At 50.3% G+C, this 25,536-nt stretch overlaps 1 long non-coding RNA gene and 4 other non-coding genes across 6 annotated transcripts; all 5 read right to left on the reverse strand.

The window, feature by feature from the left end:
* Positions 1-830: 830 nt before the first annotated feature.
* On the reverse strand, positions 831-19,964 carry LOC133751364 (uncharacterized). 2 transcript variants are annotated; one of them, XR_009864814.1, is made up of 7 exons: positions 19,890-19,964; positions 19,392-19,475; positions 18,696-18,783; positions 17,226-17,333; positions 16,404-16,574; positions 15,677-15,766; positions 831-903 (listed from the first exon to the last, which is right to left on the reverse strand). It is a non-coding gene; the product is annotated as an uncharacterized LOC133751364 (long non-coding RNA). The 2 variants fall into 2 exon arrangements; XR_009864813.1 differs by lacking the exons at positions 831-903; positions 17,226-17,333 and adding an exon at positions 17,391-17,479 and having other exon boundaries at positions 15,496-15,766.
* LOC133751758 (small nucleolar RNA SNORD113/SNORD114 family) lies at positions 17,005-17,075 on the reverse strand. Its single transcript, XR_009864855.1, has one exon. It is a non-coding gene; the product is annotated as a small nucleolar RNA SNORD113/SNORD114 family (small nucleolar RNA).
* Positions 19,859-19,930, reverse strand: LOC133751752 (small nucleolar RNA SNORD113/SNORD114 family). The gene has a single exon (XR_009864850.1). It is a non-coding gene; the product is annotated as a small nucleolar RNA SNORD113/SNORD114 family (small nucleolar RNA).
* Positions 19,965-20,379: 415 nt separating the features above from the next.
* Positions 20,380-20,453, reverse strand: LOC133751757 (small nucleolar RNA SNORD113/SNORD114 family). Its single transcript, XR_009864854.1, has one exon. It is a non-coding gene; the product is annotated as a small nucleolar RNA SNORD113/SNORD114 family (small nucleolar RNA).
* Positions 20,454-23,541: 3,088 nt separating this feature from the next.
* LOC133751759 (small nucleolar RNA SNORD113/SNORD114 family) lies at positions 23,542-23,612 on the reverse strand. Its single transcript, XR_009864856.1, has one exon. It is a non-coding gene; the product is annotated as a small nucleolar RNA SNORD113/SNORD114 family (small nucleolar RNA).
* Between the last annotated feature and the right edge of the window lie 1,924 nt (positions 23,613-25,536).

The raw sequence follows: 25,536 nt of genomic DNA on the forward strand, positions 1-25,536 counted from the left end.
CGCAGGAAGAGCACTCTACAAACATGGCAGGAAGAGGCCCTGGAGGGGCGGCCATGGAGGGGGCAGGGGCGCCCCCAGCCATCCAGCACGGCCTCTCCAGGCCAGGGGAGCACCCCCCAGCTGAGTAAACATGGGGCCGAGGGCTGGGGGCCCCCGAGGCGGCCAACTGGAGCTATCTGGATAGGGAGCCTGCACAGCAGGGGGCCAGGGTGTGCAGCACAAGGGCGGGGAGCAAGGCAGGGTGTGGGTGGAGGGCGCAGGTGTCTGGATTGCAGGGGACAGCAGGGGGACCCAGGGACACAGGTTCAGTCCAGTGCTGAAAACACCCGTGCCAGTAGGGGGAGCCTGGGACCAGAGGGGAAAGAAGATGTCACCGCCGGCCTGAACCTGAGGGGCCTGGGAGAGCCCGGGGGTGGAGGGGGCCAGAGGATGGGAGGCCTCTCCCCTCCCCAGCAGCCTAAGCCGTGCTTTGGGGAGCCGCATCGTCCACGGGGAAACTGAGGCCAGGCTGGACACCCCTGGGCTGCAGTCCCAGGCTCAGGGGACTTCGCTTTCTACAGTCACCAGGGGACCTCAGGCAAGCGTCGCCCCAAGCTCTATCCACAGCAGGGGGCAGCCTCCCAGGAGGGCTGCGGCCTTAAGGTTGAAGAAGGGGCCGGGGGCTGGGGACACCCACGTGGTGCCGAGAGCCAGGCTCACCTTGGACCCAGAGTGGACTCCTGCGCCTTTCCAGCCTGGGGAGACCATGTGGGCAGGAACCTCGTTCAGTGGCCGGTGCTAGGCGACTGTGCGTGGCGCATGGCACACAGCCAGGCTCTCGCGGACGAACAGGGTGAGTGACTTCCTTGGCATGGGTGAGGCCCCGGCGACTTCCCCATGGGCACTCTCTCGGGAACTGTCACCCTGGCAGAGAGAACAAAGATGACAAAAGAGACCACAAGTCTCCCGGTCCCGTCGCTCATGGAAGACAGCAGGGCCACTGGGAGAGCCAGGCCACGAGGGCACCAATGCTGGCCAGCTGGTCTCCAGGCCGTCCAGCCCTGGGTCACTGCTGGGTACAGCCAGTGCCCTGCAGAAGCCAGGAGGCCTGTGACAAAGACCGGGCACAAGGCACTGCTGCCTGGGCTTGCACTGTGGCCCTATGGCACCTGGGTACCACGGGACCACCCAGTCTTGGTCTGCTTGCCTACACAGTGAGGAGCTGATGTCTTGCACCTAGGGACTCTGCCAGGACACAAGGGGCGACTCTGGGCTCCCCCTCTATGCAACGGGCATCAGGACAACTGCTTGTTCTGTGTCCTCGTGTCAGGGTCCACCAGGCTCCAGTTCCCAAACCCCCGTGGTGCCTGCTGGCGACAGGAAGGGCGAGCCTGGGTGTGAAGCCTGGCCCGGGGCCCCTGCAGACCCAGGGAGCGCTCGCACACGTGCTTCGTCCATGTCAGCACCAAATCAAAGTCCCTTCTGGCTCTGGGAGGCATCGAGGCTGCGGGCCACAGCGTGTAAGCAGAGCTGAAGAGGACCAGGCTCACTCAGGTGTCGTCAGCGAAGCAAAAGCAAACCGCGGATTCTCTCTTGCAAGCCATCAGCCTCTTTGGTGACAGCCAAAGGTTTGTTTTCCACCTTCCCTTCCCTTCTGTGAGAGGGGGGCCCAGCAACCCCCATGAGCCAGACCTGGCCCTGGCCGGTGGCCACGGGCTCTCAGATTTTGAAAGGGGCCTTTATAAGCCCGAGTCCAGTGGCCTACGTCCTGTCCAAACTTCCTGGGGGAGTGAGGTTCACTTCAGAAAGGAGCAAGGTCTTCATGTTCAAGCCCGTGAGTGAAAACAGGGCCCTCCTGGGCCGTTCCCAGGACGAGGCTTACGGGTAATGAGTGGCAGGCGGGAGGCAAAGTGGAGTTGGCTGGGGCGGGGGGGCCAGGAGGCCTCGGCCATCATCCAGGCTGGGGGACCGGGCCCCCTGCCTCTGTGCACACGCCCATCGCCCCCGCACCAGGATTCTCACTGGGTCAGCTCTCTGCTCCAGGCCCTAGCTGGGACAGTGGGGGACTGGGGCGCCCCAGGTTTGAGCCCACAGCCTGAAAGCAGGGGAGACACTCATCGCCTCATGACCCTAGCAATGGGAGGCTTCTGAACACTGAAGGTCAAGCACAAGGCCACGGAATGGCTTGGGGGGGGAGCCACGTGTCCCACGCCAGGAGGAGGCTGAAGGCCTGTGGCCACAGAGTAGTGCTCCCACTCAGAGGCCAGAGACGAGCAGGGGCCGTGCACAGGTGCAGAGGCACAGTGCACAGGCCTGGGAGGGTCAGGGCCAGCGCCTGAGCCCAGGGCTGTGTGCTGGGATGTGGGGCTGGGCCTGCACCTGGGGCCCTGTGGGAGGCACAGAAGGAGCATGGGACTCGTGGATGTGCCGTGTAGAAAGACCACGCTGGCCACGGTGAGCACAGACCAGGGCCAGGGAGCGTGGGAAGTTCAGAGGTGGAGGCCAGCCCAAGACGAGAGAGAGGAGTGTGCACTGGCGTGGTGGTGCCGGCTGTGACAGAGTGGACTTGGAGGCACCCTGGACATGGTTACGCCATCAGATGGGCACTTCGGTGAGGACTGAGCGATGAGGGCAGGGGAGGGGGGCGCCGGGGAGGGCATGTGAAGCCATGCGTGCCCCACGCCAGGCTGGCTAGACAACGTCACAATACCACAATAGCCGTGTTCAGAAACTCAGAGATGTGCCGGAGGGGAAAGCAAAGCCCGCCACCTTGTACTGAAGTCTGCCCCTCGCTGGTCACTCAGCGAAACATCTGAGAGCAGGAGGACATGGGCACAGCGCTCAGGTCAGCATCTGGGGCACCCACAGCCCATGATGGCTCAAGTACCTGGGACCCTGCCACCCACGTGGGAGAACGGGATGGGGCTCCTGGCTCCTGGTTCCAGCCCAGCCCAGGCCTGGCTGCTCTAAGTATTCGAGGAGTGAACCAGCAGATGGAAGATCTCAATCGCTTGCTCTCTCTCTCTCTCTCAAATAGAATGAGAATAAAAAATAAAAGCTATGAGAAACGCCTAGAAGTTGACTATGGAAGACAAGACCCAGGCTCTCAACCATGGTGCTCTGTGATGTGTGGTGTGTGGCTGGTCACAGCTGCCCAAGGAATAGCTGAGTAGGAACCCCAAATCGACTCACTTCTCTTTCCCCCAAGGAGGTGTGAAGACCCCACGGACCTGACCAGAGAACAAAGCCAGTGGCCAGCTGTGCTTGTGGCTACGGCCCCGGCCTTCCTTCAGCCCCTCCTCCAAACAAGGGAGTGGAGCAGAGGGAACTCAGCACGGGGGTCAAGAGCAGCCCCGCTGACCAATCAGTGGAGTCCTCAGGTACCCTGCCCTCACAGCACTTACACGGATGCGTGTTTCAACCCAACACACCCAGGCACAGCCGCCACGGGCACAGGTGTGTCGCGTTTCCTGTTGCTTGCTGCCCAACTGTAACTCACCAGTGGTCAGCTGACCAACTGCTCCCGGATGCCTGGCAGACCCTGTCTTCAAGGCGCTCACAGTCCTCTGGAGAACCAGGCCCTCATAGACGTGACGTAACGAGGGCTCTGCTCAGGATCGGGGTGGGGCGAGTGAGTGAGTGAGAGCACACGGCTTCGCTCCAAGAAATAGGCAAGGGCCTGGGGTAGCATGAGAGGCGGGGGCGGCTCTGTGCCGGCCCAGCCAGCGGGCAGTTCCAGAAAACTCAACTGAAGGCACCGCGGCTGGGGTGCCTCATGGACCCAAGGGGTGGATCCAGGGTCAGGAGCCGGCCAAGACAGAAGAGGAAGAGGACAGAGGCACAGAGCACACACCTGTGGCAGGAAGGGAGGCAGGAGCAGAGGGGTGGGGTGGGTCTTTGGCCTTGCCACGCCCTCCCTGGAAGATGGGCACGTGCTGCTGTCCTAATGTGAGTGTCCTGCAACGGTCAGTCCTATCCAAACTGGCTTTCTTCCCAGACCTTACCTGAACTCTCCAGCCTTCCCGGCCGGGAGAATCGAAGCATTAGTGCCGCTCGGGAGCTGTCGGCCTAATGCTACTGAAAGGAGCAGATACAGCTGCTTGGAGTGGGAAAGGGGAGGCATCTCGCTTCCCCAGCACCACACTATGAACTTGCCGGGGATCGCATCAGCTAAGAGCCCGATCAGCAAAGCTCTGCTAAACTGCTCCGCCTGGTGGGTATGGTTACCCTCACCCGGCTTCAGCCTGGTGGGTACGGTTACCCTCACCCGGCTTCAGCCTGGTGGGTACGGTTACCCTCACCGGCTTCAGCCTGGTGGGTACGGTTACCCTCAAACAGCTTCAGCCTGGTGGGTACGGTTACCCTCACCGGCTTCAGCCTGGTGGGTACGGTTACCCTCACCTGGCTTCAGCCTGGTGGGTATGGTTACCCTCAAACAGCTTTAGCCTGGTGGGTATGGTTACCCTCACCCGGCTTCAGCCTGGTGGGTACGGTTACCCTCACCCGGCTTCAGCCTGGTGGGTACGGTTACCCTCACCCGGCTTCAGCCTGGTGGGTACGGTTACCCTCACCCGGCTTCAGCCTGGTGGGTACGGTTACCCTCACCTGGTTTCAGCCTGGTGGGTACGGTTACCCTCACCCGGCTTCAGCTGAAGCTGAAAGACAAGAGGTGTTTCCCAACTCGAGCGGAGCCCCACAAGAACAAGGACACGCAAGAAGCAGGCCCAGCCCCCGGAGGCCTGCACACAAGACTGGGTTTATTTTTGATCTCCTGGCTTGGCACAGCCAAGGGCAGCTTTCGGGAAGACCCAGGGCTTCCATTTCACCACGCCAAGCCAACACTGCCCAGGGACGGGCCGGCATCCAGGACAGTCAGAACTGCCAGTATCCTGTGCGTCTGGCACAGGCAGCAGGACTCCAGGGAGAACCCGGGCGTGGGGAGGATGCCTCAGACCACGTGACATGAACGCCCCCGCCCCCCCCAGCAGTGCCCAGGCCGCTCGGAGACACCTGGTTCCACAAAAGCACATTCGCTCATTCACTCAGCAGTGACTTACTGGGCACCTACGAGGCTGAAGGCTGGGCCAGCAGCGGGGCCATGGACAAGAATCTGGGCCAGGGCCTGCCCCGGAGGCCGTCAGCCTCGCGGTGACTGGGCCAGGGCCTGCCCCGGAGGCCGTCAGCCTCGCGGTGACTGGGCCAGGGCCTGCCCCGGAGGCCGTCAGCCTCGCGGTGACTGGGCCAGCACCTGCCCGGAGGCCATCAGCCTCCGATGACTGGACCAGCTCCTGCCCCCGAGGCCGTCAGCCTCCGATGACTGGAAACAAACGCCCTGGACCAAGTGGGATCTTATACTGCGCCATGGAGTTGGGGTGTGGTTACTCTCTTTGGAACCGTGGGAGAAAGAGCCACAGCGAGGTCATCCCCTCGTTGTCGCGCACGTGGAGAGCTGAGTCATTCATTCACTGCTGACTCATTCACAGGGAAGCTCATGCATCCCTTGATTACGTACTCCCTCCGTCGGCTCACTTCTGGGCAAATGCATTCTTTTATGCTCTGTGATACTCTCCCACTGACGTGCCTGTTTGTCCAGGCACTACCGTTTCATTCATTCACTTAATTTGCTCAGCTCATTTGTTCCGGTTTTTCCTCTTTCGTGGGTTCACTCATTTATTCACACACTCCTTGACACATTAACTCAACCACCCGACTATGGATGGACACGCTCACTCACGGAGCCACACGTCGACCCAGAGATCCGTTCACTCCCTCGTTACGGCTCTCGGTTATCCACTAATTCATCAGCTCACACAGGCGTCTGCCCGCACTGTCCTGCCAGTCTGCCACTAATTCTCTCCCGGAGCTCGTCGGCCGTCGCTCAGTCACTGACTTCTTAAGTCTCTTTCTCACGCATCCACTGCTCCGTCATGGGCTCCCCACGAGTACATCCACCTCCCATCGATGCCTCGTTGTCCCCCCTTGCTGAGCCACTCCTCTGCGTCTTCCTGACTTCGCACAGCCACCCCTCCCTGCTCAGACTTGTCCGTCCCACACGCACTGCTTCACCCACTCGCTCTTTCTACACATGCAGCAAACGTTTCTTCCGAGTGCCCCACGTGCAAGGCAGAAGTGCGGGCAACCCTTCAGGGAACGCAGCCTAATGAGTGCGGTGTTAGCCTGACAGGCACATCCACGAAGAAATCTGAAACTCAGTGGCACAGTTCACTATTTATACAAAAGAAATACATAAAAGATGAAGGTTTTAATTATTAGAGGTCAGCAGTATAGAACTCTAATAATTATACTCCCTGTTCTAACAATGTTTCTATGATTTCCCCTCTTGGAATTCACCTTCTCCTAGATCGACCTGTTCAATAACCATAGTTAGAATGGAGGCAGACGACTGACCTAGCACTGAAAATGTCAGTTCAGATGCCCACACCGCAAGTCAGAGTGCCTGGGTTCGATTCCCAGCACCGCCCCTGGGAGGCAGCAGGGCAGCCCGAGAGGCCGAGCTCCTGCCGACGTGGGAGATTCAGATGGGTTTCCGGTCCCAGCTGCAGCCTGATCCAGTCCTGGCCAACGCAGGCGCTGAAGGAGTAAACCAGTGGGTGGGGGCTCGTTCTCTCTCTCAATTCCTCTCCCGCTCTCTCCCTCTCCCGCTCTCTTTCTCTGACTCTCTTCTAATAAAAAGGAAAACACTAAAGATGATAGTCAGCTCTATAAACCCACCCAGATACAAAAGCAAACGCAATGACTGTGTTAGCTTCTTCCTCCAAATCGTCATGCATAAGAGGAAATGGATTAAATCTCTCCAGGTAAGTGGATTTCAGGGGGACAGGCTTGGGCTGATCCTGATTCTGCATTTGAGAACTTTTATCACTGAGACACTCATTTAATTTTTCTTCCTATATAGACTTCCTTTGTCTATTAATTTAGTTATTACTTATTTGCAAAAGTACAATCAGCAACAAATAATCTATTACTGAACAAGAAAGGAAAACACTGACCATGATTCAAAGCTTTTTATGGTCTCCTTAAGCAGAGTGGTGAAACAACTGACCCAAGTCAAACCCATCATAGTCTCCTGCCTCTCCATTTTTATGACAACATTTATTTTTTACATTATTTTTAATAAAATAATAATAAACTAATAACATCCAAGGGAAAAACAATGACCAAGACATCAGGGTCTTTGACTAAGGCTAGAACCTGTCTCTCGTCTTCTTAATTTAAGAGGTAGCAACCTGAACCTATTTCTGAATGGATTTCAGTTTAGCAAAATTACTTAACCATGATTCTTATCAGGAACACAGGTTTATCCTCGGCCCAGGCATGGCCGTTTTTGATTTTATGATTTCAAGAAGTCATTTATTCGTCACCCATGGAAGACTAAACAAATACCAAACCAAGAATAAAAACAACCTGCTGGGCTGGCATTGTGGCCTAGGGGGTTAAGCTGCTGACCCATGTGGGCACTAGCTCGGGTTCCAGCTGCATCACTTCCACTGCAGCTCTCTGCTGTGGCCTGGGAAAGCAGCGGAGGATGCCCAAGTGCTTGGGCCCCTGCACCCAGGTGGGAGACCCAGAAGAAGCTCCTGGCTTCTGGCTTTGGCCTGGCCCAGCCCAAGGCATTGAAACCATTTGGAGAGTGAACCAGCAGATGGAAGATCAATCTCTCTCTGTCTCTCCCTCTCTCTCTCTGTAACTCTACCTTTCAAATAAACAAATATTTAAAAAATAAAACAGTCTGCTACTTACCCTGATCTGCCAATGCCTTCACCCTTAAATAATGACCACGACAGCCAGATGCTCACATTGTGTGGGGCACAAGGCAGACAAAGAATGGAATCCCCCCACCTCTGCTCATGCGCTCGGTTAACCTGCGTTCAGTTGTTTCCTTGTTCAATTTCAGGTCCTCTGAATGAAGGAATCAAGCACCCGAGAGCTCACTACAAATTAAGAGCGGGACGCTGACTACTGAACCTTTTTTCCTGACTACTTCTCATACGGTGAGGATTTTAACCTGTGCTTCTCACCTTAACAGACCAAAGCATTTCAGCACGGAATTAGTCATCTCCTTGCTGGCCCATGTTTTAATGTTTTTTCCTTACTTGTGAATGTAGATACTTTACAAACTTCATGGGAAACTGAAGATAACAGATGTGCGTAGGGGCCAGCACCGTGGTGCAGCTGCCACGTGCGGCACCAGCAGCCCATATGCAGCGCCAGTTCAAGTCCCCGCTGCTGCACTTTGGGCCCAGCTCCCTGCGGGTGCACCAGATGATGGCCCAGGTCCCTGGGTTCCCGCCATGCTCTGGCCTGGCCCAGCGCCAGTCGTTGTGGCCATCTGGGGAGTGAGCCAGCATATGGAAAATCTCTCTGTCACTTTGCCTTTCAAATAAATAAACACATCTTTTTAAAAAGTTTATTCTGCTACAAAAAAATCAAAATCAATACGTAGCTTTTTCATAAAATACATTTTCCATGAGCTGTGTTTACATTTGTGCTTTATTTGAGAGGCAGAGAGACAGAGAGACTGAGACATGGCGACCTCCCATCCGCTGGTTCATTCCCCAAATGCCCAAAACAGCCAGGGCTGGGCCAGGCCGAAGCTGGCAGTTTGGGAGACAGTGGCGATGGCCCAAGTGATCAGGTTCCCGCTGGGCAGGCCATCACCACTGCCGCCCAGGGCCTCCATTCAGAGGAAGCAGGAGTCGGGAGCAGGAGCCGGCACCTGAACCCGGGCTTTCCACGGCGGGAAGTGGTCTTAACCGCGAGACCAAGCACGCGCGCTCTGCAGTGCCTGTGTCTGTGCGGACGGAACCACGCCTTTTCCCACTCACACAGCTCAGCCCTCTGAAGTTACATGCAGGCTACACGCTGCCTCTCCTCTAGCACTGGTCGCCAGCTGTTCAGAAAAAGGACTGATCGCAGTCCTGACTCAGACGCACTGGGTCCAGAGGGGCCTCCTGCATCCTGAACACGTTTGGAAGTTACAGTGAACAAGCAGGAACCCACCGCTGGACCAACCCCCAGAACGCGATCCATGTGAGAATTCGCCTAGGTTCCCACCAGACGGGCATGTTGATGACAACGGAGGCAGGCACAAAACGGCACATTTGCTCTTGGAAACGAGTGGGGAAGCTGAAGGCTTCTTCCCCCTTGTACTTCATTTGTGCTACACTGGATTAATTTCAGATCATAACACGTTCTCTTCACAGGCAAAAAAGTGTGGCCCTTTAAAATTTAATTGTCTTTTTTAATGACGGAGTGGAAACCAGGCACCAACCACCCAAACCACCCGAGACAGGCTCCTTAGCCTGAGGGATCAGGCAGAGGTGCCCCCACCTGGAGGAGAATTTAATTAGCTGGGGGACAGCCACCTGGTCAACGTAAAGAGGAGGCTATCAGATGAAAAGACCAGACTCCCATTGCAAATTAGTGAACACAAGGCCCCCATCAGGGACATTAATAGCGGTGATTTATGTTCCTGGATGAGCCCCCGGTCTATTCATGGAAATACAGTGGCCCTTTCATTGTGTGAGCCCCTACGTGAACCGCCCACTAGGCTGCACTACCCTTCCTCCCAGAGCCAAGGGCACAGAGCGGCATTGGCAAAGGGGCCTGTGGCGCGGATGGACTTGGATTTACAACCCAGTCTGATCACTGGTCCTTCGGTGGCCTTCACTGATTATACGAAACTCAAAACAGAGGCCCCCAAAGATAAACGCTTGGTTTATTACTTATGCTGAGTCGCCGCAGAGCAACTGTTGGATGGGAGGCGCTCGTTCCGGGAGCTGAAAGCAGGCAGCGGAACAACAATTTTAAATACGGGAGACGAATGTGCCTTCTTCTATAACTGAAAAATTTCACACAAAATATGCAAGGTTATCTATTGCCAGAAAAGGAGGAAATACGAGAAATTTTCTCCAACAAGAAAATTTTGTTTTCCCTAGATTCACAATTAGGGTTTTTTTAAGTGGTGAAATCGCTTACTTCTGCTTCAATTAAAAAAAAAAAAAAAAAAAGAACCCACTTCTATCCCAGAACACGAACACTAACAATTACTAGACACGGGTTCTTTTATGAAAAAACTATATATGATTTCAATTTTTTGAATCAACACACACTCTTTTTATTTCACTCTTTTCCATGAAACTTGTAAGGCTTTTATGCGAAGGAAGAACACCTCTAATTTATTTATTGGTGAACTTCAGTGTTCCGGGATTGCGTTAAAAATAACGCTGTGATTCCACCGCTGTACTGATCAAAGTCACCCCGGTGCTTGGTGTGTGCCACACTCTCATCCCTGGTGTCTAAGTTTTGTGTTGAGATACAGCTATTTGTCTATTTTTATAAAAAATACAATGACTCCTATGGGGGGAAAAACCCACCCAGGTCAAGAACTTCATGCTACACTTACAGGGGTCTCTTGGCTTCCCCCCAACCATCACTGAGGACCCAGCCTGGGCAGGAGGAAGCAGATGTCAGAATGGGCGGAACATTCTAGATTGTGATTTTTCTGATCAGGGCTAGATTTTTTTCAACCTTTGGATCGTTTCCTGTTCACAACCAGCCAACAAACAAAAGCAAAAACAAAAATCTCTCTTTTGTCCAATTAATTTTTTTCCCAATTATAAATGGGGACCTTTGATTCCATGACCTGAATCAAGAAGAGGAGTTGTGGGGTGGTGCTGGGGCACAGTGAGTTAAGCCGCCACCTGTAACACCAGAATCTCCCATGGACGCCACCTGGCTGCTCCACTTCCGATCCCACTCCCTGCTAGTGTGCTTGGGAAGGCAGCAGAGGACGGCCCAAGTGCTTGGGCCCCTGCATCCACGTGGGAGACCTGCATGGAGTTCCTGGCTCCTGGCTTTGGCTTGGCCCAGCCCTGGCTATTGCGGCCATTTGGGGAGTGAAGCAGCAGGTGGAAGATTCTCTCTGTCTATAAGACGCATCAGTTTCAATGCCCCAGCCTTACACTTAACCCGTCTCAACCTTTGGACCTCACATACGCAGAACTAGATTCACCTGAATACTTGTTTCAAAGTAACCTCACAAGTAACAATATTTGATCCTACCTTAGTTATTAATTCATAAAAGACCTTGGCCAACTGCCCATTCTTTTAAAGAAATGTAACCATGTCAAAACGCTTAGAAACTCAAATAAATGTTACCATACATATCTATATCCTCCCAGCCCCAAAACTTGTAAGAGTCTGAATTTTTGTCTCTAGAAGCCGTTACTGGCAGAAACTGCTTAACATAACCATTACTTTGAGACGTGTTCATTAGTAGCCCATGTCCCATTGAGCTAATTAGTTTTCACTTGTTTGAGTGAAGATAAAGTCTGTGTCTGCACACACTCCAGCAGCAGCCGTGGCAGCACTGACACACGTGCACTGGCTCTGCCCGGAGTGGAAGCAGATGACCTAATTTATAATGCCACTTTTATGGCCCCATAGATCTTGTTGCATAACAGATGCTTGTCAGGGGCCCTTTTCCATCTAAATAGCACTTAGGCTTTCATCTGAACAACTTTCCTGGTCAAGAACAGAACAACCAGTAATCCAAAGACAGCTCAGAACACAAAGACTGACAATGCACGCATCGATGTAGCCCTCATTCTGAAAGTCAAAAAAAGAACAAATCCCAACTCCCCCGAAAGAGATAAGTACTACCATTTGTTTTTTAACATACTACAGTCGGACCAGGCATGGTCATATTTTTATTCACTGATCTCTAACCTTGAATGTTTCATGTATTAGTTTACTTATAATAATAGGATTATCATCCATGAACTACAAAACACCATAGAATAATTGAATATTTTAGCAACAGAGCAATAGACCCCATTTCTTTAACACAGGAGCTCAAACTTCCTGACACATGTCGCTCATGATCCATGACTCACACCCGAGTCGCCACCACTGGTCCGGGACCATTAATCCTTTTCTTCATTTATAGCTTGTCTCCTCAGGGATCCACTAATTCACCATGGCACAATAAATAAAGGTAGGAATCAGGAAGTAAAAAAGGAGCCAACCCATGCTCTCCCTAAAGCCCACCTATGGGTCACTTCCCAGAGAAATGAGATCTGGTTCTCGAACTGATCTGTGCTCACCTACGCATCGCTCGGTGTGACGGACGGCATCAGTCCCGTGCTCATTACTGGCCCGCGGTTCTTCTTTGATTGGACTTCCTACTTCTTAACAATACATTGACACTTGTCAATGGCCCGGCCCAAGGCCAGAACGCCGACCACTGCTTACAGGTGTGTCCATGAGGCCTAGATCCGCACGGGAGCAGCTGTCCCGAACAACGGAAAGATGAGAAGACAGAGTCAAGACCGCGAGGACGCCCTGCTCCCGTCCGGGGACCCAGCCACAGTAATTCACGGCGTTTGCTTCTCCGTCCCTCATCGAATGCTGACCCTCAGAGCTGACAACAGCAAGAACGCTGATTACTACCTGTCACTGGCCGCGTGCTGCTCAGGCAGAGGTAAAACCCCTGGTCCCTCCGATCCACCCCAACACATACTCACAGCACTTCTCTCCTTGACACCTATGTGAACAGTCAGAACAGGCCTACTGCCATCCCCGCCACGCATCCTGACTCGCTTACGTTACTAGGACAAAAATCCACGAGAGTGAAGCCTGTGGCCCTTGAACACCTCTACTGTGTGTCTGCAGGCTTCTTCCAACAGGAGGGGAGACTGGACCTCCACGGCACGGGACCCCAGCTCTCCGGTGCAAGTATTCATTCCAACGCTCTCCTGACATTAGATCACTGTTCCCGGGCAGTCACAGAAACTTGCGAGTGAGCGTGAGGGTGTCTAACACCTGCCCACAAAATCACTACTCACGGCAGTACCTTCCCTTCACTAAGTACCTAATCATTACTCACGACAACACCTTCTCTTCACTAAGTACCTAATCATTACTCACGGCAGTACCTTCCCTTCACTAAGCACCTAATCATTACTCACGACAGTACCTTCCCTTCACTAAGTGCCTAATCATTACTCACGACAGTACCTTCCCTTCACTAAGCACCTAATCATTACTCACGGCAGTACCTTCCCTTCACTAAGTACCTAATCATTACTCAGGACAGTACCTTCTCTTCACTAAGTGCCTAATCATTACTCACAGCAGTACCTTCCCTTCACTAAGTACCTAATCATTACTCACGACAACACCTTCTCTTCACTAAGTGCCTAATCATTACTCACAGCAATACCTTCCCTTCACTAAGTGCCTAATCATTACTCACGACAGTACCTTCCCTTCACTAAGTGCCTAATCATTACTCACGGCAGTTCCTTCCCTTCACTAAGTGCCTAATCATTACTCACGACAGTACCTTCTCTTCACTAAGTGCCTAATCATGACTCACGGCAGTACCTTCCCTTCACTAAGTACCTAATCATTACTCACGACAGTACCTTCCCTTCACTAAGTACCTAATCATTACTCACGGCAGTACCTTCTCTTCACTAAGTACCTAATCATTACTCACGACAACACCTTCTCTTCACTAAGTACCTAATCATTACTCACGACAACACCTTCTCTTCACTAAGTGCCTAATCATTACTCACGACAACACCTTCCCTTCACTAAGCACCTAATCATTACTCACGACAATACCTTCTCTTCACTAAGTACCTAATCATTACTCACGGCAGTACCTTCCCTTCACTAAGTACCTAATCATTACTCACAGCAATACCTTCCCTTCACTAAGTACCTACTTATTACTCATGGCAGTACTTTCTCGCCATCTTGTTCTAACTCCGCAGTCGTCAACATCATGTTTTATATTAATCCTCTCTTTACAACTGGGTCAAAATTTACCTTTGGTGATTTTATTTCATACTTTTTAATAATGCTGGGACGCTTCATTTAAAACACTTGACACCAAGAAGAGAACACTGACTTTTCCTCCCGAGGGTCTCCACACTCAGCGCACAGACGCAGCCACAGCTCTTTGGTGCACGAAGGAAAGGCACAGGCTCCAAGCACCACAGGTGACCAGAAAGACAGAGAGGCAACCTGCACCAGGCCCTGCACTTCACCTGTCATCACATTGCTCATTTAGGCAATTTGAGATGAGGTTTATTTTATCTTCCCCAACAGAAGCCCTGACAGCAAACAGGCCCGCTGATCACCACTTAGCGCTGTCACTACGTTACCCTGAACCGAACACACCACAGCCTCACAGCACGTACACCGGCAGGCAGCAGGGTTTTCCGTAAGCGCCGGGAGTCTTTGGCAACATCATCATTTGTTTAGCGGCGTTTCCACTGATGCAATTGTAATGAGAAAGTGAAAATACATGAACAGAAACGGTATCTCCGTGTGTTCCTGACACCTGCCTACATGACCACTCCACAAAGAGAGAAGGACATGTGTCCCTTTTGTGATGGGCATGGAGACCCAGACAGGCATTCACTGTAGGTGACTCCCTGGTCACCCACAGCTGCGACTGATCCAGGATTGGCCCTTGCTTATTGCTTCATTAACTCACCATTAATAACGTTCTAACACTGGCTCACAGACACTCAAAAAACAAAAGCCTTGGGGTTTTCAAACTGAATCTACACCTCACTCTCGCGACACCGCGTCCCTTCTCTGTCGCCCTCGGTTTTCAGAGACGCCTCCTTCAATGCAATACTTCGGCCCCGCTGTACAACCAGCACTGGGCTCCATGTGGGACTAGAACCCGGTGTGCCGGCACCGCAGGCGGAGGATTAGCCTAGTGAGCCACGGCGCCGGCCATAATATATATTTTTAAAATTGGAAAGCAGAAGACCAACAACCAGATCCCTATGAACTCCTGATATTGGTTGATAGTATCACTTTAAACACGGGGATGGACCAGATTCTATTCATGTTGGGCCTCAAACATTCGGGCACAAGTTATTTACCGTATGTAACCATCATGTGGCCACATGCCTGCCTCCTCATCCCCAGTGACCTAGAAGGGCCGTTTATCTCTTCTCTATTTCTGCACTTGTTTACTGACGAATCCACTCTACACCAGCATTTACGAATAGCTTCAATTCTTGGTATTAACAGAACTCCATGTTTTAGTGATGGGTTTATCATCAGCCTGCCTGTCAACCTGATCCTACAGATCTCTGAATCACTGAGCCACAGTGAGACTTCTGACTGTTACTCCTTGGACATCGACGCAAACATGGAAGAGCCCTAAACCGGCATCAGGACGTCCGCACCCCGGAAGGAGGAGCAGGGGAGTGAGTTCCAAACACTGAGACACCCCCTCTGCTGACTGACAGACCCCTCCCGCCTTCATGGTGTTTGAATATTTATCTTTTTCTGGATACATCAGTCATGCAAGTAACTCGGATGAAAAACTGCTCAGAAACATCTGTAGCAGAAACAAAGGAACTTGAGGACACACTTGCCCCATTACCATTCGTCTACTTTAAATGCACATCGTTCCCCTTCACTGTGTATCTTAACGATGAGCATGTTTCCCATCGTCATCAGTCCTTGGTATAATCTGTGTATTTATGCTGGCATTAATTTCCTGTGACATTATTCCTAAGAATTTACAGACACTTGGCACCAATCTCGTGTTTGCCACTGGCCTACGTTGGCTGTCTTTATTATGTCCTCCGATTTCTAAAAGTCCAGCTGAGACGCCCGAGGCAAGAACACTGACCGTTACTCTAGGGTCTCCAGGCTTCACGGGCAGGCGCAGGCACACGGCTGTGGCCACGAAGTCCCCGAGGTCCCCGCGATGGAGCTCACCCTGAGGATGAGAAAGCAGAGCTTTGGTTGAGGGTTTCAGACGGCATCCATGGAGCCTGCCTTCCCTCTGCCATCGGATCAGGCATTCCTACAGTCCTACATTATTTCATTTTTTCTTCAGAAAATGAAGAACTCGCCAATGACCCGGACATGAACTCTGCCCGTAATCCACGCTGTCTGGAAGAACTCGCAGTGACAAGCCACTAATGTCACTGTTTTCAGCGCACAGCAAGGGGCCACATTTGCTATAGTACTAGCAGTGCTGTCTTCGTCCTAAACACTCGGGCAATGCGTCGTCCGCTTCATCTCGGTTTATTAAACGCTCATCCGTGCGTCATTTCATTGCTCCAGTTACAGTGACAGGAAGCCACGCGGGGTTTCCGCCCTGCCGGAGGTGCTCCGGACGCCAGCACCGGTCACCACAGCCCAGAAAGGCCCGCTTCTCCTTCGTCTACTTCCAATTATTTATTGACTAGTTCACTGATTCAATAATTATAATTTTAAAACTCTGCAACTCACAAAAACCCAAGAGCACTGGTATCCCTGATATGCATCTAGACTCAGCCTCACCTCAATAACTCTCTCTAAGTATCCTTAACATTTCAGAGCCACACGAATCACTAATGCTTCACACTAACCCCGCGTGTCTACGGGCTCCGTGCGCCTTCTCTGACTAGCGATCGTTCATACTTTTCAGTAACAGAGAACCCGTGGAAAGCCTGGCCAGCCAGGGCACTTGTTGCTCCTCCCAGAGTTCCCCGGGCTCCCGGCAGACCTGCCACCACAGAGCGCATGGCCAAGGACGAATCCTGAAATGAGAGCAAATGACAAAAAAAAGTGACATTCTCTGCATGGACCACGCTTTTCGTCTTCCACTTAGGCAATAATACTGTAGCAAACAGTCGTTTTTTTCCTTTTGTAACAGTGAATGAGTTTCCACTCACTGCTAATACTGCACATGGACACTGTCCGCAGTCACAGCCATGCCCCATTTATTTAAAGGAGGCTTGGGGGTTTATAACATATTAATATGTTCTTGGCTCATCCTATATTTCTGTAATTGAACAATGCTTCATCGTATTCATTTTATATACCTATGATTTATTTACGGAATTTACCTAATTGTACTCAGAAAATGAAAATGTGTGAGTCCAGAGGCCAGAACCAAGACTCCTGTAGAGCCCTGACAGTGCCCACAGGATCATGCTAACCAGGAAAATGGATCACCTTTCTCCCACTCTGGACCTCAGAGTTCTAGACATGTGGTCATTGCCATGACGCACCCGCCACCAGCGGCCACCAGCAGCCCGGCGTGAGCCCTCTTTCTCTAGTCACCCACAGATAATAATTTTAAAGTACTATCACGCACAGAAACTGAAGGAGAGCCTTGATGCTCCTTATCTGTATATCGGATAATTCTCACATCAGCGTCACTTTCGTGACTTATCTCCGGTTTTCACCTAGTATCAGCTGGTATCAGCTTCGTATCCTGGATTAGTCACTGGGCTACAAGGTTAGGCTTCAATCGTATTTCGCACTCTTTACAATGAGTAATAGAGTGAGTCGTCCTGAGAATGAAAAAAAGAAAACCTCAGACCAGGGAGAGAACGTTCACCACTGCTCACGTTAATCTCTGGGCTCCTAAAACGTGCAGCAACCACACAGCATGTGACCCCACAGAAGGCTTCGATCGGATCCGGGCGCCCAGTCCATTCTGAGGGTACGAGATGGAGAAGATAACAAAAAATTCAGATTTCACCCCCTGGGTCTTGATTCTTCTTTTGTGGGTCCCACTTAGTCACTTAGACAATATATTACGTTTTCACTGTGTGTGTGTATACATATATATGATTTTTTATATTGAGAAGGGATATTTCCACTTTAAGATTAACTGAGAACAATAATATTGACACTTATGTAATAGATCTGTGATTCTTACTCAAGGTACTAACACTGATTATCCATTTATTTCTAAATGGCCATCTGTGTCTTTAATTCTTATTAATAATTTTACCTCAACACACGTGCCTACGGTTGGACAATGCCTCACTGTCTTCTTCTATGTGTGTTTATTCATTTAGGTTAGTGAATTTATCATTGATCATTAAATATTCTCATTAATAAATCGCATCCTTAATAAAAATTCTACATGTCCCAACTCATCTCAAGGACATCATCTTTGCACACCCCTAATATTTCTCCATAGACTCAATGCGAACAGAGGGACGAGACTCAGAGCGTCCGAGCTCAGCGTTCCAGACACCCAGCCCCAAACGCACCAGCTGTCACGGCCGGTCCACATTTGGTTCTCTCCTTCTTCTTTTGTGCCTATATTTTTACTGGTTAAATAATTAAATCGTTAACAATAAACAACTACGTGGTTCAGAAAAATCCAAGAAGCTCGTTGAACATCTGGGACATCCACCTACAGAAGCAACTTCAGCGTGGACTGGAGCTCCAAACCTGACAGTATTGCTGCACGTGCAGAGGAAACAGCACGCCACACATAGCGTCTGTTGCCGAGCCTTGGTTAATTTGTCAGTCATTTAGTACTTTTTAATCTTTAACTGACAGATAAAATTGTATGTGTTTATGATGTACCACACGGTGTTTAAGAGCCTACATATAAATATAATATATATATATATATATATATATTCAATATAGAAGGACTAAATCTGACTAAGAAGTGCGTTACTTTGAAGAGTAAATCAATTTCATGTTAAGAACATTCAGTATCTACTCTCTTCACCTTTTTCAAGCATAAATATATACACTGTTATTAGCTCCAGGCACCCTGCTGTGCTGTTGAGCTCTTGAATTTATTCCTTCAATATAACTGAACAATTTAATACTCTTTATTTATTAATGTCATAAATTCCTTCAAACAAATGACTCAGACCAAGATAAGAACTCTGACCCTGACTCACCTTGGCACAGCCTGGGTCACAGCAGAATGCCAGTCAGCCCGGCCTCTCCGCTCCCAAGAGCACGAAGCACACACCCGTCACGTCTCAGCTACAAAACACCGATCAACTCATTATCTGCTCCAATTTCTATCAACGCTAATTTTCCTTGCTACCTATTTGAGTAATGAACAATGTTTCACACTCTCCATCTCAATTCACTTATACGTTTGTCAATGTATCTTGTCCAAGTTCTGTTAGGATACTATTTTAAAATTTCATGAACACAAAGATCAAAAACAAGAGCCTTGTATGTCCCGAATGTGTCCACAGCCCGGGTCCCTTCCAAGAGGAATGGACGGAATATTCCACGTGCTGGAGCTCCGAGCTGCAGGCGCATGGTGCCCATCGTGTGTGACTCACGCCACTGCCCGGGCTGACTTCCACCTCACACTAACAGAGGCGTGTCTCTGGATCACCTCGCTCATGGAAATACACACAGATCACGAAATGCGAGGCGAACATCCACGATGAGCCCTGACATCCACTTCTACAAACACAACGCACTGAAGGGTTCCAGACACACACGGATCACAGCACGGCTCTTACCAATCCCAAATCCAGACCGGCACATTTGCTCATCTCTGAGGCTGTCTAGTACGTCTTCATAAAGACAAAAAAGCCACTCCAGTGAAGACAAACACATTCGGAGTTACTCACCTTGGACTTCCTGTCCTCACAGAGACCCAACCAAAGGACCGGGGACCGTGGAAACACACGTGAGTCACCTCGGCGGTGTCCATTCTAAAAGCACAAAGCAGAAAATGATGAGAAGAGAGAGGCCCCCTCCCCACACCACCTGCTTGGCCCTCCCATCTCTCACCCCTGCAGGTACTTCTTTTTGTCGCTTTTAAAAATCAGTGACTTGGACTTTGGTGCCGACCCAGAACACACACTTTGTCTATAACTTGGACTGTCCTTAACATCTTTAGCTAAAAGTGGTTCTAGCTGCACCACTTACTTCTCTTTACATAAGTTTTCCATATAGATTAACCGCATTCCGGTCTCACCACACTTTTATACTTGGTTTAGTCACTTTACCTGGATTTATTTATATAGTGGTCTACTGGTTAAGTGATCATAATGCAAAGGAAATACACACACAGAAAGACCAGAGTTCCCTAAGGCTGAACCTCGGCGTTCCAGACACATACTCACCGTCTATAACTCGGACACCACCAGCAGTCACCACTGATCCCGGACCGGCCTCGTTCTGTCCACTCGTCTGTTGATTTGATCATTAGTTTGTTAAAGTCGTTTGAAACCCTTTGATCCACAAAGTCTCGGGGATCGCCTTCACAGCCCTGGTCTGAATGATCTCACTTCCACGGAGCACCTGCATCGCCCTCAGTGTCTGACACACGCGTTTGTCAAGATCATATTCACACTAACTCCGTACGCGTCACTTGCCTTATGTGACTATTTCTACTGCAGTGAACACCCTGAAACAAACCACCGAAAACCTAGACCAGAACTCGGCCTCACGCTGGGGCCACGTCCAACACAGAGACGCAGCCAATGGGCTGGTGACCGTGGAGGAACTCACGGGGAACCTCAAAGCGCCCTTCTGAGGAGTCCAGAACAGTGGAGGGTTTTTCCAGACGAGCCACTGGCCCGCTGCTCTGAGCTTGTCAAGATCCCTCCCGTGCTGGGCCTCAGCGTTTCAGACACGAATTATTCATTCCCAAGACTGACACGCCGGCAGCTGTCATCACCATCCCAGGGCTCACTTTCTCCATCTCTACACTGTTTGGTAATTAATGTAATTAACTCACTCAAAACACTGGCACAAGCGTGACTCACAAATGTTCAACAAGACCAGAGAAATCCGCGGCACGCGTCCAGCATTACTTAGCCACCGACACGTACCCGTCTTCATGGTCGTGTCTCCACACATGCTAGAGCCGGTACAAGGACGCCCATTAACCCCCGGTTTGCGATGGCTGCGGCTGTTCCGTGACCGCACGCCACACCTGCTTTAACGCAGTGCGGAGACCCAAGAATCCCCCGAACCATGACAAGAACTTTGAGCTTCACACTGATCCCCAGGCTCCAAGCAGGGATGCAACCACAGAGGTCAAGGTCAAGATCAACTCACAATGCAGCTCAGATGGGGCCGCTGTAAAGACCACAGAATGGGAGCCTGGCTTGTCGACAGCCAGTCAGTCATTTTGGCGATAATTAACTCAGTGTATATACAGTTTTCTTCTTCTTTTTTTTTTTTTTTTTTTTTTTTTTTTTGGACAGGCAGAGTGGACAGTGAGAGAGAGACAGAGAGAAAGGTCTTCCTTTTGCCGTTGGTTCACCCTCCAATGGCCGCCGCGGTAGCGTGCTGCGGCCGGCGCACCGCGCTGTTCCGATGGCAGGAGCCAGGTGCTTATCCTGGTCTCCCATGGGGTGCAGAGCCCAAGCACTTGGGCCATCCTCCACTGCACTCCCTGGCCACAGCAGAGAGCTGGCCTGGAAGAGGGGCAACCGGGACAGGATCGGTGCCCCGACCGGGACTAGAACCCGGTGTGCCGGCGCCGCAAGGCGGAGGATTAGCCTGTTGAGCCACGGCGCCGGCCCCAGTTTTCTTCTTAACTGAACACAAACGTTGTCGCTACCTGACACAGTCTGCACCACCCTTAGCAGAGAGCACCATGGTCACATGACATTCATTTCATAGTCAGTGTTTTCATAATACACTCAGAATCCCTGGGCCATCACGTTTTTAATTGAGTGTGTCTGTCTGTTCATTGGTCTAACTGGAAGAATGGAATGAAAACACAGTAACAGAGGCCAAATTCAGACGCTTTCATGGTCCTGATACTCGTCTACAGGCCGACTTCTACCCCCAAAAGGCCCACGCTTGCTTTGCTTTGGATACCAAATTGCAAGCACATTTCATTCACTGTGTAGGGGCCACAGACAATGCCAGCCTACACTGTCACTACAGCCGGCACCCTCTCAATTTTCATTCTCTTCATCATTTACTTTGAGCAAGTCATTAATTCATTTGAAGAATAAAATCAAAACATGCTCTACAGAAACCTGGGAACATGAGAGCTGACCTCTCTGGTGTCTGTCTACAACCTGTTCCGCATTAGATTGTGTCACTCTCATTAATCAACCTTTGTGTGGCACATTATCAATTAATACACATAATGAAACAGCATTTGTCATTGGGTCATGGTTAATTTTCAATTCATTTTAAATCTTTAATAATACTGTGAATACCTTCTGTCAACTACTCAAAGGAAGATAAGAATTCGTCGCTATGCACATTGGTCTCTCTTCTAACAAGACGGAGTCTAATCACAAGAAGTCTCAATCATTCAGTGCATCCATTCTGAAAAGCACCAAGCAGAGAAGACGCTAAGAGGCACTGAGACGCTCTCTCCCGACCCCACGTATTATTCATTCTGATTTATACCAACGCCCATTTCCCCAACACATATTTTAGCAATAAACAATGCTCCACCATCTGTATCTAATTTCCTTATGCCTATGGGTTTTTTATCCTGCCCTTGGCTCTTTTCCAGTAATTTTTCTTATTTTTTCTAAATGCTTATTTATTTTCTCTACTCAAAAGACAGAACAACAGAGACAGAGAGAGACTTCCATCAGATGGCTCACACCCCAAATGCCCACAACAGCCAGAGCTGGGCCAGGCTGAGGCCAAGAGCTCAGGATTCCACCCAGGTCTCCCAGGTTGGTGGCAGGGGACCAAGCACTTGTGCAATAATCCACGGCTTCCCAAGATGCATAGCAGGGACTGGGACTTGAGCTGGCACACCAACGTGGTATGCAGACACCCACGCAGCAGCTTAACCCCCCTTCACCACAGTGCCTGCCATTCCAAAAAGTATGGGTAGAAAAAGACCAAGAACAAATCTTTACACTCCCTGACATCTGCCCGAAGGATCACTTCAAAAAGGGGGAGGAGGGTTCCAGGTGAATGGCGTTCACAGTGTGTGACTGACATACCACCAGTCATGACTGCCGGCCCAGGACTGGCCCCGTTCCTCTTCAGACAAATACAGATTCGTCCGTTGATCACTTCTTAGTGAAGCAATGCACACGGATCTAGACACAAGAATGGGAGTCCTGAATACCCCTGACGTCCACCTGTACAGTCTGATATCCAGTAGTGGCAGGCTTGTGCCTCTGCTTATCTCTAACACCATGGACTAGCGTGGTATATACCTTTAAAACCCGGCCAGACGACGCCACTAACAACTACCCCAACGTCCTTCCTTCTCCCAACACACAGATGTAACCAAGGGGCACCTGCCGTCAAAGAAGGCGCCGATCAGCTGGCAAGTGTCCATCCTGGGGCCTGCAAAGTGAAGCAGGTCACTGACAACGGGACAGCCTCCTTGGCCTCTGCTTGTCACCGGTCCTTGGTGACACTCCCCTGGGAACTCGGTGTTCGGAGAATGTCTGTTACACTTCCCCTTAAGGAAACAAACAACTGGTAACCTTCCTCGACCCAGATGTTGAACAGTATCTTTCAATTATCTGCTGTGTATGTCCTCATTAGCCCAGGAGGTTACAGAGATGGCACGCTTACTTCTCTGGACTGTCAATGGTTTCCGTAAGTCACAGCAGTCTATCTTGTTCCATCATTTATGTTGCAAGTTGCCAAGGCTTCGTCTGCATTCATGCACACATACGAAGTATGCATATGTATAGACGGCTTCATCGCCCAATCCTAACAGAATGAGGACAAACGAGCACAGAGCTCAAGAGCAAACACGCGCTGTATTCCCGGTGCCTTTATCCGGGGGCAACTAAAGCACAGGACATGGGCTGCAGCTCGCCGGGCTTGGACCTCAGAGTTCTGGACACGAATTCATCCCGTCTGGTCACAGGCCACCAGCGCTCATCATCCACCTTTCCTGCAATTTCTGCCCTGTCTGTTGATTGGCTCATTAACTCACTAGCAACAACGCAAAGGCCTGTGAGCTATGAAACACCAAGAACAGCTTTCCTGCTCTTGATATGGGTGGAGACTCACCTCAACGCTGACACGGCTGTTTCATGAATTATTCAGTTTTTCATATAGGCAGTGTCCACTCCCCTTCCTTTACCTATCCCCGGGGTATAGCTGGCCTGTGGGATGGTAGCACACACTTTGATTACATCACACATGTTTCTAGAGCCCACTGAATACTCTTACGTAAGCACCCCATTCAAAGCAAGAGCTCTGACTGCGGCTTGCTGAAAGCGGGGTTCCAACACAGCTATGGCGGACTCTGCACATCGGACACGGACACCCAGGTGGAGGACACAGCACCGCATGCCCACTGCTGGGCTTCGCTCTCCACGTCACTAGTCATGATTCAGAGTGTATTATTCCTTTTTTAAAATTCGGTTAATATAAAAGAACAGGTTTTATGCATTCCATAGGCACAGTTCCAAGAAGACAACCACGCTTCCCTCATCCCCTGTCTCCCCTAAGGGCCCACCTCTCCCCCTTCATCAGTTTTTGTAAAGCCACAGTTCTAACCCACCTAACCCACTCTATATTCACAGCTGAATCTGCCACTGATCATAATATTCAACAGGTAAACAGCAGGAAGACCACAGTTGCACAAGGATATAAACAAGGGCTAAAAAGACAATCGTATCCCCAAATGACCACTTCATTCCTGTGAGTTTTTTGGATATTGTATATTAACTGCTACATGTCAGAGAGAACAAAAGAAAACGCGGTACACACACACACACACACACATATATATACACACACACATAGTGGAATACTACTCGGCCATCAAAAAGGATGAAGTCCTGTCTTTTGCAATAACATGGATGCAACTGGAAACCACTATGCGTACTAAAATAAGCAAGTCTCAAAAAAGAGACCATTTATTGCATTCTCTCCCAAAATATGACCAATTTTGAAGCTGCCCCTGACCAAGAACTCAAACACTGTCTCTGATTCGTATACTTACACCATCATCAGCCAGAGCTCACAGGCACACAGCACTTGTTTCTCTCTGGATTTCACTGTTTTCTGTAGACAGAGACAGCACGTCTTATCTCATCCTGTACTTTCATGATGGGCCAATGTTCACCTATTCTACTTTTTAGGTATTTATATATTATCCATATTTATTGACCCAGGTAAAAAAAAAAGAAATAATGAAAATACATAATCAGAAATACTGGACACAAACGTATTCTGTATTCCTGAGTCCAGGGTCCACCAAACACAGGGAATGGGTTACACTTCTCTGGTCAAACTTCGGAGCTCCAGACACGGATTCGTCATATCTGACTCACGCCACCCACGGTCGTCCTGGGCCCAGGAGCAGTGCTCTGTACCCACACCATTTCTACTCTGTCTGCTGAGTAATTCATTATTTCACTAATGATAATGTGGAGCCTCTGAGTCACAAAAACTAAAGAGCCTTGGTATTTCTAATCTTAAAAGAATTACTTCACAGGTGCCAGTTCATAGCCCACCTGCTCCACTTCCGATCCAGCTCTCTGCTGTGGTCTGGGAAAGCAGTGGAGGATGGCCCAAGTGCTTGGGCCCCTGCACCTGCGTGGGAGACCAGGAGGAAGCTCCTGGCTCCTGGCTTTGGACTGGTGCAGCTCCAACCGCTGTGGCCAATTGGAGAGTGAAACAGTGCATGGAAGGTTCTCTCTCTCCCTCTCTCTCTCTCTGTTTCCCACCTCTGCCTCTCTGTAACTCTGCCTTTCAAATAAATAAATGAATCTTTTAAAAAAATTATTCTAACAATAATATATCTGAGTCATTCGTTAACCTCAGTTTTCATATAGACATTAAAATTAGACACTTCATATTAAT

Source organism: Lepus europaeus, chromosome 22 (assembly GCF_033115175.1).
Source record: "Lepus europaeus isolate LE1 chromosome 22, mLepTim1.pri, whole genome shotgun sequence".
NCBI classification, from domain to species: Eukaryota; Metazoa; Chordata; class Mammalia; order Lagomorpha; family Leporidae; genus Lepus; species Lepus europaeus.